General features: G+C 45.4%; 2 long non-coding RNA genes and 1 other non-coding gene across 3 annotated transcripts; all 3 read left to right on the top strand.

Moving 5' to 3' along the window:
• The first annotated feature begins 2,311 nt into the window (after positions 1 to 2,311).
• On the top strand, positions 2,312 to 2,384 carry TRNAV-UAC. The gene has a single exon. It is a non-coding gene; the product is annotated as a tRNA-Val (tRNA).
• Positions 2,385 to 7,365: 4,981 nt separating this feature from the next.
• Positions 7,366 to 10,858, top strand: LOC115081404. The gene is made up of 3 exons (XR_003853791.1): positions 7,366 to 7,486; positions 9,325 to 9,377; positions 10,727 to 10,858. It is a non-coding gene; the product is annotated as an uncharacterized LOC115081404 (long non-coding RNA).
• A 132-nt stretch (positions 10,859 to 10,990) lies between these two features.
• On the top strand, positions 10,991 to 12,037 carry LOC115081405. The gene is made up of 3 exons (XR_003853792.1): positions 10,991 to 11,142; positions 11,556 to 11,608; positions 11,966 to 12,037. It is a non-coding gene; the product is annotated as an uncharacterized LOC115081405 (long non-coding RNA).
• The last annotated feature ends 936 nt before the right edge of the window (positions 12,038 to 12,973 follow it).

The raw sequence follows: 12,973 nt of genomic DNA on the forward strand, positions 1-12,973 counted from the left end.
ACAACACTCCTGTTATTAATAGGGATAGGGCACTGTGTGCAGGAAGATCACAACACTCCTGGTATTAATAGGGATAGGGCACTGTGTGCAGGAAGATCACTACATTCCTGGTATTAATAGGGATAGGGCACTATGTGCAGGAAGATCACAACACTCCAGGTATTAATAGGGATAGGGCACGTGTGGCAGGAAGATCACAACACCCCTGGTATCAGGGTAGGGCACTGTGTGCAGGAAGATCACAACACTCCTGGTATTATAGGGATAGGGCACTATGTGCAGGAAGATCAAAACACCCCTGGTGTCAGGGTTAGGGCACTGTGTGCAGGAAGATCACAACACCCCTGGTATCAGGGTTAGGGCACTGTGTGCAGGAAGATCACAACACTCCTGGTATTAATAGGGATAGGGCACTGTGTGCAGGAAGATCACAACACCCCTGGTGTCAGGGGTTAGGGCACTGTGTGCAGGAGATCACAACACTCCTGGTATTAATAGGGATAGGGCACTGTGTGCAGGAAGATCACAACACTCCTGGTATTAATAGGGATAGGGCACTGTGTGCAGGAAGATCACAACACCCCTGGTATCAGGGTTAGGGCACAAGTTCTAGTCACATTGACTGATCACATTACTTTTTTTGTCGAGCTACCAACTGTTTCCATTTCCCATCCCCCATATATTGTCAGTGGGAACCTTGGTAACATGAATAAATAAGAGGGCAGCCAATAGGAATACATATTCATTCCTAAACTGACCTTAACTGACCTGAAAAGTGTCAAATTGTATCATTTTCTGTTAGTGCGCACTAATCGGAAAAAAACGATTTTTTAACGAAACAATCGTGCCAAACACGATTTTCTTCTCCTGCCAGACGATTTCAATCGTTAAGACAATAGGGGACACGATTCCCATCCGTACTCATTTTTGGTTTTTACCTGCCGGTGCCAGTGCAAAAGTGCGCAATTTTGGACACATTTAAAGTTACTTCATCTGCTCTGCCTTTCCCTCTCCCTCACATCATTGATATATGTCACCGGGGATGTTAAGATTACTACAACGATTTAACATTTTTCCGTGGTATTATAATGCCCACTGACTAGTGCCCACTGCTCACACTTTGCCTTCTGCCAGGCAAACAGTGAGTGTCATCCTGTCTGCTCTGTCTGCACTATTTCTCTGTCACAGACAGGCTTCACAATACAGCCTGTTATGCTGCACTTTCTGGCCTGCCTTCACTGCTTGCTTATGCCCAGTACTACCTAGCTCCCACTGCCCACAATGTGCCCACTGGCAGTCATACAGAGAATAAATAACTAATCTGAAGTGTAGCTAAGGCTTCAATCACGAAAAAGGAAAAACAGAACAACAAGCAAAGCAACACAAATCTACAATGATGCAGAAATATTGTGATGCCATGCTGCCTCCATGGTTTGTTTTCCTGTCTTGTGTTAATGGGCTGCCAACAGCATAAATCCTTACCAAGAATTCGGAGAGACCTCAGAGCTATGCTTTCACACAGACAACGTCTAGAGAAACAATGCAGAGCAAGGCTATGACATGCTCATTCTTCGAGCTCAGCATCACTGTAACCCGCTCTGCGGCATTATAGGAGACTAGGAAAATGCTCCGCTGCGATACATCATAACTCTCATTGCTTGACGGTATGCCAATCCGTCCCTTCTCTGCAGCCTGCCCGCTCCACAGTGTATGAACCTTTCTCCATACATTTGCAACTGTTGCTATGCCTATGATTTCCATGGGTCTTTTGACTATAATTGCTTATAGAAATCATTCTGTTTGACAGAAATGAAACAAGTAGGATTCCTTTAGTTCACGGGTCCCCTTCAGCTCATTTTGGACCCTAAGTTTGGAGTCAGAGTTTAAAGCTTTTAAAAAAGCTCTAAAAGCATGGCTGTTCGAACAGGCTTATATTGACTATCTTGAAAAAAAGGACTAATTGGTTTAAAGAAACATTATTTTTATCTTTGTTTTATGTTCATTTATTAATAATTGATTAACAATTTTATTTTTATCATATTTTACTGTACCTTTTAGATATTTCAGTTGATTTTATGATTTTGTAACATGTAAACCGTTGTGATGTATATTATGAACGATGGTATACAAGAATTTTTAATAAATAAACTAAATAAATAAAAAAGAATCAAGTTGGCTCCACTGATTTCATTTTTATATTTTGTTTTCAATGAATGCACTTCTCTAGCTGAGATGCTTGTTCAATTAGTCCTCCTTTAGTCTCGCATCAAGAGTTCAACAGTTGCTCACAGGTTAAAGGAAGAGGTTAGTTGGTTCCATAGTGTAGTGGTTATCACATCTGCTTTACACGCAGAAGGGCCTGGGTTCAATCCCCAGTGGAGCCATTTTTAACTTGCTGCAGAAACAGGCATGCGTCTGAGTGCAAGGATAACTTAGATACCGAAAAAGCAAGTTGAAGACCAATGGGTTCCAATGTGCAGTGGAAACCCCACCTGTCAAGGTTTCAGGATATCCACAATCTATATGCGTGGGATAGATTTACAGGCCCTTCCTTCTATGCGTGCTACTTGATCTCATGCAAATTCATAGCAGATATCGTCTTCCCCAGAAGAAGTGTGGGAATGGTTACTGGAAACGAAATAAGAAAGCTTTAGGTAAACTCCTAAGCCAACACCTTGTGTGGTAAAAAGAATTGAGTCCCTCACAGGCTTTCTGCTTTGGATATATTTAAAAAAGGTTTTACTGTGAGTTTTTGCCTCTACAGCCAACTTCTTTTCAAATTCTCTCTTAGCCTGTCTTATCAATGTTTTACATTTAACTTGACAACATTTATGCTTTATCCTATTTTCTTCTGTTGGATCCTTCTTCCAATTTTTGAATGAAGATCTTTTGGCTAAAATAGCTTCTTTCACCTCCCCTTTCAACCACGCCCGTAATCGTTTTGCCTTTTTTCCACCTTTCTTAATGTGTAGAATACATCTGGACTGTGCTTCTAGAATGGTATTTTTTAACAATAACCACGCCTCTTGGACATTTTTTTACTTTTGTAGCTGCTCCTTTCAGTTTTTTTCTAACAATTTTTCTCATTTTATCAAAGTTTCCTTTTTGAAAGTTTAGCACGAGAGTCTTGGATTTGCACTTTGTTCCTCTTCTAGTCATTAAATCAAATTTGATCATATTATGATCACTATTGCCAAGCGGCCCCACCACCGTTACCTCTCTCACCAAGTCCTGTGTTCCACTGAGAATTAGATCTAAAATTGCTCCCTCTCTCGTCGGTTCCTGAACCAATTGCTCCATAAAGCTATCATTTATTCCATCCAGGAACGTTATCTCTCTAGCGTGACCTGATGATACATTTACCCAGTCAATATTGGGGTAATTGAAGTCTCCCATTATTATTGCACTACCAATTTGGTTAGCTTCCTTAATTTCTCTTATCATTTCACTGTCCGTCTCACCATCTTGACCAGGTGGACGGTAGTATACCCCTATCACTATAGTCTTCCCCGACACACAAGGGATTTCTACCCATAAAGATTCAATTTTGTATTTAGTCTCATGCAGGATGTTTATCCTGTTGGACTCTATGCCATCCCGGACATAAAGCGCCACACCTCCTCCCGAGTGCTCCTCTCTGTCATTGCGCTATAATTTGTACCCCGGTATAGCACTGTCCCATTGGTTATCCTCTTTCCACCAAGTCTCTGAGATGCCAATTAAGTCTGTCATCATTCACTCCTATACATTCTAATTCTCCCATCTTACTTCTTAGACTTTTTGCATTAGCATACAAACATTTCAAAGTTTGTTTTTTGTTTGTATTTTCATTCTGCTTTTTAATTGATAGGGATAAGTTAGAAATTTTTAGCTCAGGAGAGGTTTTAGTTACAGGCACTTGGACTACTTTTCTAATTATTGGAACCTCACTGTCGGGATGCCCTAATTCTAATGCATCATTAGTATCCTTTAAAGATACCTCTCTCCAAACCATGCGCTGCTGAGCGATTGTCGGCTTTCCCCTTTGTTCTAGTTTAAAAGCTGCTCTATCTACTTTTTAAAGGTTAGCACCAGTAGTCTGGTTCCACCCTGGTTAAGGTGGAGCCCATCCCTTCGAAAGAGACTCCCCCTTCCCCAAAAGGTTCCCCAGTTCCTAACAAAACTGAATCCCTCTTCCTTGCACCATCGGCTCATCCACGCATTGAGACTCCGGAGCTCTGCATGCCTCTGGTGACCTGCGTGTGGAACAGGGAGCATTTCAGAGAATGCTACCCTGGAGGTTCTGGATTTATGCTTTCTACCTAAGAGCCTAAATTTGGCTTCCAGAACCTCCCTCCCACATTTTCCTATGTCGTTGGTGCCCACATGTACCACGACAGTCGGCTCCTCCCCAGCACTGTCTAAAATCCTATCTAGGTGACGCTTGAGGCTCCGCCACCTTCGCACCAGGTAGGCATGCTACCAGGCGATCCTCATGCCCACCAGCCACCCAGCTATCTACATTCCTAATAATTCGAATCACCAACTATGACGGCCGACCTAACCCTTCCCTCCTGGGCAGTAGGCCTTGGGGAGATATCCTCAGTGAGAAAGGACAATGCATCACCTGGAGAGCAGGTCCTTGCTACAGGATCCTTTCCTGCTGCACCTGGTTGGTGTTCTCCCATCATGAGACCTTCTTCCTCCAAGGCAGCACCAGGGCTGCCAGTCTGAAATTGGGACTTGACTACTATGTCCCTGAAGGTCTCATCTATATATCTCTCTGTCTGCCTCAGCTCCTCCAGGTCTGCCACTCTAGCCTCCAGAGATCGGACTCGTTCTCTGAGAGCCAGGAGCTCTTTGCATCGCATGCACATGTACAACTTCTCACCGGTGGGTAAAAAATCATACATGTGACACTCGATGCAAAAGACTGGGAAGCCCCCCTCTTGTGCTGGACTGCTGTCTTCATCTCAATTTTGATCAGTTCCTAGTTAAGTTTTAGGTTGCTATGGGAGTAGGAATGTGTCTAACGTCCTTTAAATGTATTAGTGAATTCACTATGTGTCTGGTAGTGGCCTACTGGGCTCTGATCGAATTCTCAATAAAGGTTTTGTTGGGTTTTTTGTTTTTTTTTTGTGAAAGTGGCACTTGCCTATAAATTAAGGGATGACCTGGGGGGGGGGGGAGGGTTGGGAAATACAAACAGTCTTAACTTCAGTTAGTCAGCCTGAGTGACTCACTGCTCTCTTGATTAACAAATGTTGGTGCCTATTCAAACCCAATCACACTACCTCAACACCTTTCCAAGGTGAGTAACTGAGCTGAACTATTCAACTTTTCTACTTAGGTATATACTGCTCCTAGCTTATTTCTAGCTTCTGGATACTTTTTGGGTAGGTTGTTTTTTTTTTGTGGGTTTTTTTTTTCAATACAAACACTCAGTTTGTATTGCAGACTTTTAAAAATAAACACACTACCTACTGCTACCTTATTGACTGACTATTTAAAAATACAGTCTAACTTGTTTATTCACTGCCTACCTACTGCTACCTTATTGACTGACTATTTAAAAATACAGTCTAACTTGTTTATTCACTGCCTTTCTGACTATTAAAGGCACAAACACACTAAATAATATTCCCAAATAGTTAACTTTGCCCCAATACTTTTAAAAAAGACAATGTCCCAAGCAAAAACTTACTGATTCCTTTCAGCCACCAGCAAGGTGATCCTCTCCTCTCAGGATTTGGTGAGACAGGTAACAGTGGTGGGGCTGCTTGGCAATAGTGATCATAATATGATCAAATTTAAATTAATGACTGAAAGGGGAACAGTATGTAAATCTATGGCTCTAGCACTAAACTTTCAAAAGGGAAACTTTGAGAAAATGAGAAAAGTAGTTACAAAAAACAGGCGTGGGCCTTGTTTAAAAGTAGCATCCTAGAAGCACAGACCAGGTGTATTCCATGCATTAAGAAAAATGGAAGGAAGGCAAACTGATTACCAGCATGGAAATGTTCCCAAATTTAGCTTAGCCGGTTCAGCACTGAGAAGCCTCCAGAAGATCTAACCTCACTGAAGGGCCTGTCCCTTAATCTAAAAAAATACCCACCTCTACCCTGACTCCCAATCACTCGGTCATTTTTAATGCAGGCTTGTCTTCGTCTGTTAAAGAAAGGTTCAGACTTTAAAATGTGCAAGGCTGAATGCACATCACCATTACATACAGGGAGGACAATAATGAAAGCCATTTCTGGGGGTAAAGTGCTCTTTTATCCACAGAAATAGGCTGTTTGATTACTGTCCATCCTCTACACAAGTAAAGGTAGGAGCATATAACAAGGCATATTTCTGGTTTGGAGTTCGGACAGGGGGAAAACTATAGCCAGAGAGCAAAGTGTTAGGTCCCTTTAAGGGCTGCAGCTGGAGAGCTAAGCCAGCTCTGGATTATGATGTCTGATTATGACATCACCTTAGTAGAGGTTTGAAACCAGGCAACTCCTTTCTTTCTTGCTCTTTGCAACAGACGTCCTCTGTTGCTCCTAGGCTGTGATCCCTGTGCTTTGGTGTCGTGCCTCCAGTGTCTCCTGTGTCATCGTCCCTCCAGCGTCTCCTATGTCTTCATGCCTCCAGCGTCTCTTGGGTCTTCGTGCCTCCAGCGTCTCCTGTGTCTTCATGCCTCCAGCGTCTCTTGGGTCTTCATGCCTCCAGTGTCTTCTGTGTCTTCATGCCTCCAGCGTCTCATGTGTCTTCATGCCTCCAGCGTCTCTTGGGTCTTCATGCCTCCAGCGTCTCCTGTGTCTTCATGCCTCCAGCGTCTCTTGGGTCTTCATGCCTCCAGCGTCTCCTGTGTCTTCATGCCTCCAGTGTCTCCTGTGTCATCGTCCCTCCAGCGTCTCCTGTGTCTTCATGCCTCCAGCGTCTCTTGGGTCTTCATGCCTCCAACGTCTCCATGTTCCTGTGACCATCACTTTGTCTCTTCACTATCTGCCACAGACCTTCTGCCTGGACTACGCTGTCTCTTCAAGAGATTGGTTCCTATCTTGCTGGGTGAACGCTCTATATCTTCCTTCTCTTTCCTCTCTGCCCACCTGCCTTTGCTGTTCTTTGCTTTTCATTCCCTTTCTCTGTCTTGTTTATGCTTCCCCTTTTCCTTTCCCTTACTTCTCCTTTTAGCAAAACAGTTTTAGTGGTTAATATTATTTCCCTCCCATGTAAAATTCCCTTTTATTACCATTAGAGGGTCCATGAGGGAGAGAGAGAGCTGTGGGTTAATAGGGACAGACAGGGAGAGTTTGTAAAGCTAAAGAAGCCCAGCCAGTTGTACAGTCTGAGCTGATCCTATCAGCACCCTCAGAGCCGACTGAGACAGGTGCAGCATTCAGCTCTGCAAAAACATTCACTTAAAAACCAGTTGGAGTTACTGTGAAATTCCTTTTCTTCTTCCCCTGCTTGTAATACAGTCTTCATAACAAGCTCTGTTTATTAGCACTGTGGATCCTAGGTAAGTGAGTTTTTCAGTGATTCTGGTATTTTTTGGATGTGCCTTCTTTATTTGTCTGGATACTGTGAAACCCCAGGTTTAGGGAGTCACAATGTCCTCAGAAAGCCCTCATGAAGGAGCAGGTGGTAGGGTACTTGGGAAACCCAGTTGGTGGGTGGGAGGTTGTCAGGAGAGAGGCACAAGTGCAGGAGCAGGCAAGGCCTCTGCAGTGCTTGCTAGGATCTTCAAGGTCCAAGCAAGTGAGCAAGGGTTTAACCTCTGAGTGTCAGGTGAAACAGCTTTTGCTTTACTTTTGCTAAGAATGTTTTATTCCAGGGAGGTAAAGGAAGAGATGTGATGTGTGCTCTTCATTCCTGCCATGAATATTTCATTCTGTGTGGCAGGGGCAGAGCCAGAAGCAGCACAGCTCTTGCTCTGTTTTCCCTGTGAACATTTAAGTGAAGGCTAAGCAATCTTGTATTGCTTAGCAGATAATAACGGAGGTTAGCGAGCGGTAGGATAGGGTTAAATTATAAGTTAGGAGGGAAAGGGGAGGGGGAGAAAGTAAAGCTAAGGGGCCAATGAAAAGGAAGTATTTTGAATTGAGGAGCTGGGATTGGTTGGGGTAATAGTTAGGGCAGAGAGCCCTTTCGCGCCTCAGTTGGGTGCGAGAGGGCTGAGGGAGCAGGCTGGAATAATTTCCCTCCTCCCTCCCTTATGGTAGAATCATTGGATGTTATTCAATGTGTGTTGTCTTTATTGATTGTCACAGTGGCGGGTAACCTGAGCCCAATATGATTGATTTTGTTATGTCTTGTTAAAAGGCATTTGGGGGGGGGGGTATCTCGTGTAGCGTGGGGCTGCTACATGAGGTGGCCAATGAACAAGAGGGGGTCGAAGCTCAGAGGCCGGGGTACTTACCCACGCTGGTGCGAGGCGGGGTAAGGAAATGGACTCTATGGGTGTAGCTCTACCACTGGGTCGAGGTGGGGAGCAAGTTGTTAAGAAGGGGATAAAAGGGGGGGGGGGGGGTGTATATGTTGAATAGTGTATTAAGTGTTAGGGGCTCGGGTCATGTTATAATAAACTGCGGCCTTTATTTAACCAAAACAAACATTGTGTGGGATTATAAAGGGGGAGGGGAAGCAATTGAAAGCGAGTCTTGCCTCTCTCAGTTTTTCTTGGGGTGGGAGGCTGCAGGAAGGAGCCAAGGATGAGGCAGGAGCTCTCGTGCCACTCTCCAGTCCTTATGAATATTTCATTCAAGGACAAGGTGGGGAGATGAACCCAAACTGTGGCAGCAGATCCTGCTCGCTCCTGCCGTCAACATTTGATTATGGGGGGAGGGGGAGGGCGGAGTCAGAGACACGGAGCAAAAGCTCCCTCCATGAACCTCTGGTCTGGGGCTCTGGCAGTGGCTGCCTGGGACTGAGCTGTGGGTCTCATCTGGGTCTGGATGTTTCCCAGCCTTGACCTAAATAATCAAAGTATGCAAGGTCTGGCCAATCCCATCTGAATTTTAACCTGAGGTGATAAGGAATGCAAAAGTACACATCTAGATTTGCTTTGTTTATTGCCCCCTCTAAAAATACCCCTGCCTGCTTTTTGTGAGGGCACGGTGTTAAAGGAAAACTCTGCATATAGTTTTCCCTCTGTCCGAACTCCAAACCAGAAATATGCCTTGTTATATGCTCCTACCTTTACTTGTGTAGAGGATGGACAGTAATCAAACAGCCTATTTCTGTGGATAAAAGAGCGCTTTAACCCCCAGAAATGGCTTTCATTATTGTCCTCCCTGTATATAATGGTGATGTGCATTCAGCCTTGCACATTTTAAAGTCTGAACCTTTCTTTAACAGACGAAGACAAGCCTGCATCAAAAATGACCGAGCGATTGGGAGTCAGGATAGAGGTGGGTATTTTTTTTAGATTAAGGGACAGGCCCTTCAGCGAGGTTAGATCCTCTGGAACTGCTCAGGCTAAGTTTTCAGGAGGCTCCTCAGTGCTGAACTGGCTAAGCTAAATTCCCTGTACGTACCCGGATCAGTCCAGACTCCTGGGTTTTGCCCACCCTCTAGCAGTTGGAGACAGAAGTTTATCAAACAAACCTATGCCTTATCTAGGCTGGTGCCACCTACAGTCTGGCAGTCTTCCTCTGTCTCCTAGCAGGTGGAGGAGGTGCAAAACCTACAGTCTGTGCTGAGGCCTAGATTTTCAGTTCTAGATAGTATTGTTAGCTGGGTAAAGAGAAGGATAAAGTTAGAATAAGGTATAGGAGCGCAGTGGTTTGCCTGCAGGTCCAGTCTCCCGCCTCCCAGGGGGTTGTGAGGTCCGGAGGGGACCATCCCCCCTGGTTTCCCAGGCCGCTGAGGTGTGGGGTGTTTTGCCCTCCTGCCAGCGTGAATTTGTGACTGGGGGTGATACCGGGGAGCCCGGCTCACTCCCCCCAGTAGGTCCAGGACCCGGAGACTATTGGACGAGTATATTTAAAAAAAAGAAAAAAGTTAAAAAAATTTTTGTGTGTTCTGTCGGGGCTTCATTCTCCTTCCCTTCCGGTCGCATTTGGGTGCTTGCGCGCCATTTTCGCCACCTTCCGAGCGATTTTCGGGGCTGTTTTTTGCTGCAGCATGCCGCATCGGGCCGCTTGTAGGGCCTGCGGCACCGCGCGGGCGCAACTGTCCTGGGACAATTTGTGTTCCGATTGCCTCTCCGGAGGCAAGGGGGTCTCTGCGGCCACGGGCAGGGACCTGGTGAGGGTCCAAACAGTGACCGGAGCATTTGGGGACTTACATTCTTCAGGTGCCGACCCGATCCCGTGGGAACGCCCCAAGGTGCCAGCGGCACGGGGGGAGGACGACCCTCCACCGCGATTGTCACCACAACGCAGAGTCCCTAAGGGGGACAGACCTGCAAGACCCAGCTGTGCTGCCAATCCAGAGGTCCCTGAGGGGGATCAGACAGATTTGTCTTCAGACTCTTCTTTTTCGTCTGATTTCGTGTTGCTTATGCATAAAGCCTTCAAGGCACGCAAAGATTGCCATTTAAATACAGTCTCGAGCGGTATGTGATCCGAACTGTGCGTGCGGCAAACGCAGGTGCGCCCGGCACTAATGCACCTCTTTCTACCGCACCTTACTGTATTGGAATGTTTGTGATAACCAAGATCAATGCCTGAACCTCAGATGGAAAGTAGGACATCAGGAAATGCTTACATATCTCCTTTCTTTCTCTTTCCGGTTCCGCTCATCCTGCAAACGTCAGCACCGGTGCAACTATTCCCACCCCTCTTTCCATTGCTCCCTCTGCTCTTCCCTACCCCAAGCCTCCCCCTCTCTATCTTCCCTCCACCCTCTCCCATCAATCTCCCTGCCTTATCTCCTGTTCTCCCCTTCCATCTTTTTCTCCTTTGCTCCTTCCTGTTATTGTATCGACTCCTCCCACCCTCCTTCCAATGCTCTCTCTGCTCTCACTCCTCTCCCCTAGCCCATGCCTCCCTTCTCTATATCTTCCTTCTCCTTCCTCTCTGCCCACCTGCCTTTGCTGTTCTCTACTTTTCCTCCCCTTTCTCTGTCTTGTTTATGCTTCCCCTTTCCCCTTTTCCTTTCCCTTACTTCTCCTTGACATCCCGTGTGTATTTGGTCTGATTGCAGTGCGTGCGCTTCGAAGAAAAAAAACCGGTAAGGAGACTTTGCAAACATCGCTTTGTGCCCTATAATACTTTTAAAGGTCCTTGATCAGCGGATTTGTCCAGCTGAGTTCGGAATTTAGCTGGACAAACTACAAAGTGTTAAAATTGTGGGCCAATGAATGGCTAACTTACCTGGATAAAATGGGATGACTGGGTGTGGGGCTTATGTTTAGCTGGGTAGCATATAGTTTTCCCCCTGTCCGAACTCCAAACCAGAAATATACCTTGTTATATGCTCCTACCTTTACTTGTGTAGAGGATGGACAGTAATCAAATAGCCTATTTCTGTGGATAAAAGAGCACTTTATCCCCAGAAATGGCTTTCATTATTGTCCTCCCTGTATATAATGGTGATGTGCATTCAGCCTTACACAATTTAAAGTTTGAACCTTTCTTTAACAGACGAAGACAAGCCTGCATCAAAAATGACCGAGCGATTGGGAGTCAGGGTAGAGGTGGGTATTTTTTTTAGATTAAGGGACAGGCCCTTCAGTGAGGTTAGATCCTCTGGATCTGCTCAGGGTAAGTATTCAGGAGGCTTCTCAGTGCTGAACCAGCTAAGCTAAATTTGGGAATATTTCCAGCCACCAAGCTGTGATTGAAAATTTATCCAGTAAACGGAATCAACTCTTGTGGTCACTTAGCAGCTCTTCTGAAAACTTACCCCTTACTTTGAATACAGAAATGGGCACAATTAACTTTGTGATAACCAATATCAATGCCTGTACCTCAGATGGAAAGTAGGACATCAGGAAATGCTCACATATCTCCTTTCTTTCTCTTTCCGGTTCCGCTTGTCCTGCAAACTTCAGCACCGGTGCAGCTACTCCCATCCCTCTTTCCACTGCTCCCTCTGCTCTCTCTCCTCTCTTCTACCCCATGCCTTCCCCTCTGCATCTCCCCTCCTCCCTCTCCCATCAATCTCCCGGCCTTATCTCCTGTTCCCCCCTTCCATCTTTTTCTCCTTTGCTCCTTCCTGTTATTGTATCAACTCCTCCCACCCTCCTTCCAATGCTCTCCATGCTCTCCCTCCTCTCCCCTAGCCCATGCCTCCCTTCTCTATATCTCCCTCCTCCTTCCTCTCTGCCCACCTGCCTTTGCTGTTCTCTACTTTTCCTCCCCTTTCTCTGTCTTGTTTATGCTTCCCCTTTCCCCTTTTCCTTTCCCTTACTTCTCCTTGACATCCCGTGTGTGTTTGGTCTGATTGCAGTGCATGCGCTTCGAAGAAAAAAAACCGGTAAGGAGACTTTGCAAACATCGCTTCGTGCCCTGTAATACTTTTAAAGGTGCTTGGTCAGCGGATTTGTCCGGCTGAGTTTGGAATTTAGCTGGACAAACCGCAAAGTGTTAAAATTGTGGGCCAATGAATGGCTAACTTACCTGGATAAAAAGAGATGACCGGGTGTGGGGCTTATGTTTAGCTGGGTAGCAGCCCTGAAGTGAGATAGATAAACTTACTCCACTGTCTTTGGGTCTATCCAGCGGGAACCCGTACCTGGGTAAGTCCAGCTAACTTCCTGCTCTCAGCATCGCTGAATGGACCTATTAGTTTATAAATATAAATGAAGAAACATTTTGTTGGTATTCAGGGATTTCACAGTGCTAATCAGTGATTTCTCAGAGACGAGGAGTCCCTCAGATCACAGGGAACTGTCTGCCCTCTATAGTTACTCCAATGAGCCATAGCAAATGGTTTAGTCCACTCACTACCCTAAACTAGGTCCTCCTCTGGGAGGTGCTTAGACCTTAGAAAAGAGACCCAGAAAAGACAAAACAATAAATATAACAACTGAGGAATCACTATATAGCAGTCAAATGCT

This window comes from Rhinatrema bivittatum, unplaced genomic scaffold, assembly GCF_901001135.1.
Source record: "Rhinatrema bivittatum unplaced genomic scaffold, aRhiBiv1.1, whole genome shotgun sequence".
NCBI lineage: Eukaryota > Metazoa > Chordata > Amphibia > Gymnophiona > Rhinatrematidae > Rhinatrema > Rhinatrema bivittatum.